At 40.9% G+C, this 4,668-nt stretch overlaps 1 pseudogene; it reads right to left on the reverse strand.

Moving 5' to 3' along the window:
• Positions 1-1,508: 1,508 nt before the first annotated feature.
• Positions 1,509-2,764, reverse strand: LOC107159522 (annotated as a pseudogene).
• Between the last annotated feature and the right edge of the window lie 1,904 nt (positions 2,765-4,668).

A 4,668-nucleotide genomic window follows, 5' to 3' on the forward strand; every position in this document is an offset into this window, starting at 1 on the left:
TTCTTTTAACTTGTTTAATTGCAGAATGTAAAGAAGAGATTCATTTTCATGGACTTAGGATCCTCAGGTTGACCTCAATAACTCAGGGTGTTACATGTATGTCAGATCTGGAAACTTGAGGAATCAGGACTCAGCTGGAAGGTTACACAACACAGCAGATGTGTTCTGTAAATGTGGTGAAGTCAAGTGCATGCAAGAAGCAAACTATAGATTCATATCAACATAAAATCTGTTCACAGTATTATCTTTAGTTTAAAATAGTTTTAATTTCTTTAATGGTTCAGAGCAGTGAGATCTTCATCATTTTTCATTAGACTTTTTCTTTTTTATATACTGCTACTTCTAAATCCATCTTCAGTCAGATCATCTTTCTTCATATATTCCATGTCCAAAAGTATTCATTGAACAAAATAGCTCTTACTGCCCTTTGTTAGCCAGAGGGCTTTTCTTTCCATATGTATAATCTCACACCTCAAACACTGGCACCTACACAATGCACAAGACACAGGCTGCTGTCTACCAATTAAAATTTAAGGAATTTGTTCTAGTGTCATATTTAAAATAGAGAATAATAGGTGGAAGGAAACCTGCAAGAATGCAGCACAGTTACATTTCTAGGGCTCTCATGAAGGCCTATTGAAAACCAATGGCTTGTTAGTTTTCATTCATGAATCAACATTTATTTGATAGATAAAAGGGTTCTGGACTTGCTATGATGTAATGGGTAAACAAACTTCTAGTCTTTTGGGATTACTTTAATTATACATCATCTTTGTCTGCAATTTGCAACTTCAATGGTCAACTTACAATTTGTGGCCAGAGGAGTAGACTTTGGGCAAAATGTATATTGTTTTAAAGGAAGCATGAACATTTCATGACCCTCTTTTTCTTAAATGGCTTGCAGAATATTATATGAAGTTTTCTTCAGATCTAAATCCATAGACTTTACCTATAATCTGTAAGAAAATCCAGCCTTGTAGTAGAAAAAAATTGACCTATTTATAACATTAAAAACCTGCTTACTCTTGAAAATCAAATTACATATTCTGGCACAGGGGCTGAACTTTCTTTCATTATATTTTTCCTTTCTTTTTTTTTACTTCAGCTAATATTCTTGCAGTATTTAAGAATGGCTGCAAAGAAAATCATAGATACCTAAATTTCTCTTGATACCTGGAATCATTGGTTTGCTAAAGTCAGCTCACATTTATTTATAAGAGTGGTTTTTATAAATTTTGCAAATCATTGTTTAACCCAAACATTATTAAAAATTATGTAGATCATATAAAAATCAGAAATAATTGATACTCAAATTTCATCACTTCTTAAGTACTTTTACAATACAATAATCCCAGCTTACGAGATTATCTGTACCTGCTTAAATTTTGGAATTAATATATGTTAATTAATATATATATTTGGAATTAATATATACATTTAGTAATGAGATGGCATCAAAACTGTAGATAAATTTGGGGAGAACCAAAATCTTCATAATATTCAATCTTCTAACCTGTGAGCAATGGATTCTGCCATGAGACTTGATACCATTCCAGCAGAAGCAGCACAGCACCTGGCAGGATGGAGGTGAGGACAGTGGCAGCCAGGAGAGGGGGTGCTGGAAAGGAAGGATTCATAGTTCCATGGGCACCTGGAGAGGGGATATCCAACAGGAAGGTCAACGAAGGGCCAGGTGTCACTGGGTTGCTTGGGTGTGGGATTACAATGAATGCAGCAGCACTCACATGAATCTGTGAATAGGCACTGAAGGAAAGCCCAGGAAATTCTCTGATCGTTGTGGCAGCTGAGGGTTGCTGGAGCTGATGAGGACAGGAGGGCTGATCTCCATGGAGTGGCAGTTCTGGTATGCATGAAAGGACATGCATACTATGAGGAAGGAAGTGAAGGAGTGCTGCTTTTTTGTGTTTGGTGTTGTGTGTGCTTTGGGGCAGTGCTGCTCTGGGCTGCTGCTGAGGTACATGTTTCAGCATCAACTCTTGGCATGGGAGGCTTACCACATTCTGTCAGCTGCTTAGCAGCCAAGTTAAACTCAACATAGGAAATCAGAAATATTCCTATTTTGTCTGCCAACATTCCTTCACCACAGCTTACGTCCACTCTTTGGATCACAGTCAGAACATTATCCTTAACAAATGGAAGGTAGTCAATATGTGCTTCCTTATCTTTCACTTTAAAGTCATAAAATGCTTTGCACTGGGGTGGGGGCTGAGGCAATGGTTTAATAATCTGAACTAAGTTGGTTGGGAAAAAAAACATGGATCCTATTGACTTACTCTGTGGAGCCAACTTTTATCAATGTGAGGTCAAAAAATGATGATGTGACATTTGCTGAATTTAAAATCTCTGGGTTCTTTTTCTTCACAATTGTGTAATGCTTTAGGACATGGTAACAAGTGTACCCCTCACTGGGGCCTCCAGGCTTGCACCTGAGTCTGCCATCCACACCGGGAGCTCTACAGATCTTTTGCACTACTATTAGACATAGTGGTGCCCTAAACCCTTAATCCCACTGCACCCACTGGCTTGGTTTCCAAGGCCTCTGCTTGATGCCATCCAGAAACCTGACAAGCAGCATGTTACCTGGAAGCTCATCATGGGAGACAACAAGGGTCCTCCACTCGGGACAACTGAGGGAACCTACGATCCCAGCAAACATGCTTTGCAAAATTTGTGGTGGCAAGGCAAGACTTTTGCAGAAGCACCCAATACACTCCAAAAGATCCAAGGAGGCAGATTCATTCATCTTGATGTACTTTAATGAGAAAATTCCTTAGAAATATTCATAGTTTTGTGCAGCTCTTAAAATGATTCATGTAACACCCATTTCAGACTTTGCTCTTGCACCTTGACTCCTCCTCCTTGTTCTTGGTCCCCATATTGGTGGTCATGGCCAATGCAGATTTCACCCAGCCTTGCATGCTGCTACCTAATTCTCTGATGCAGGTGCAGTGGCCCCTGAAGACTCCTCTCGGCTTCCCCACTCTCTGCACAGACACATTATACAGGTGCCACTGCTTCCCACTTAAGCAGCCTTAAATTTTATTTTTTAAATCAACAGAATACTTGATAGGTTAGAAACCAATACATGAGAGATGGAGTAGTCCAAATTTCAATCCTGTCTTGAATATTTTATGACTGTGTGACTTTGGAAAAGTGACCTAACTTCTCTGCTTTCTTTTTCTCTGGTGGAAGTATTAGTCCCTGTCGTAGGGAACCACAGGCTCTATAGACAAAGCTCCAATGCAGTGCATGTCAGGATACACACTCCAGGCATGGCAGCACTTGTTACCCTGAGTTTAATAATGTATGAAACAAGAGCAGTAATGACAGTGTCTTGTGGTGATGGGCAGCTGACAGTGCAGAGGTAGCAAGGACCTTCACTTTTTCTGTGAAGCAGCTGAAGGATAGACACCAAGGTAGATGGGGCCTGGATGCTTGATACTGGTGATGAAAAACAACTGACATGAAAACCAACTCAAGTTTCAAGTTCCTTCTTTTCAGAAATATTACATATGCTGTACTTTTTAAAAGCAACTTGTCATAACTGATTTGTGTCCATGTTAGCAACTCTTCTAAAATTACTTTTGAAATAGTCTAACATGAGAGTTTTTCTATAGAAATAAATCAGATTACTTCTATACTAAGTGTCAACAGGCTGTGGATGTAGCTCAGTATTACAGTGCTTGCCTAGCATGGAGAAGGCCTTGGAGTTTAACTCTCAACATTGGAAGAAAAGGAAAGGGAGAGAAGGGAGAAATAAGGAAAGAAGGGAAAAAAAAGGAGTGGACAGGAGTGGAGGAAAATGAATGAGTCATTACAATAAAAGGGCAAGTGGTACAAATATAAATATATGATGTAGTAGCTCTTTAAATTATTACAATGATTTAGAATTTTACTTACATCAAACTGGTTGACATCATGACTGAATCAAATAGTACATAATAAGCTCTACCTTGGCCTGGTTAAAACTAAACCAAGGGGTGGGTGGCATGAAGAGGAGTCCTCTCGACACTTGGAAGATGGCGGTGAATAGAGTGCATAACCCACGTGTACCGCGTCACTGCGCAGGTGATTAGCAAGTTTAGAATGGCCAGAAACTATCTTGTTAGGAATTTCCAGCAAAATTGGGGTGCACTGAAACCTAGAGGAATGATTTCAACACCCGAGGATCGGTTACTGCGGCTCAATCACAAGTGAACCGTGCGCCTGGAGATTCAGGCTGATTGATCAGCGGCCCGCCCCGCAGCCGGAGCCTGTGTACCAACATGCCAGCAATGCAGAGAAACGGTGCTACGGATTCTGTAGGGTCCTGCCAACTGTGCTCTCACAGTGCTCCAGGCTGAGTTCTGGGTTTGAGAAGGGGGAGTGAAACAGTCCAGATCTGCCCTCCACACCAGGCACCCCACTGAGGAAGGCAGTGGCCACCATCTTGGAGAGCTGATGTCACCATCGCCAGTTTCCAACAGATCCAACCCCATCACAGCAAGTTCAGCGATAGAATAGGTGTGTGACATTTAGCCCTTCTCCCATACAGTGGGGAAATTGCATAAAATCTCTCCCTGGCTTTCCGGGGGCATGATTATCATAGTGAGCGTGAATAGAGGCATGGGGAAAGGTAAAGGCACCTGACCTCCAATTCCCCCCTCC

The sequence above is a fragment of the Marmota marmota genome, unplaced genomic scaffold (assembly GCF_001458135.2).
Source record: "Marmota marmota marmota unplaced genomic scaffold, marMar, whole genome shotgun sequence".
In the NCBI taxonomy this organism is placed as follows: Eukaryota; Metazoa; Chordata; class Mammalia; order Rodentia; family Sciuridae; genus Marmota; species Marmota marmota.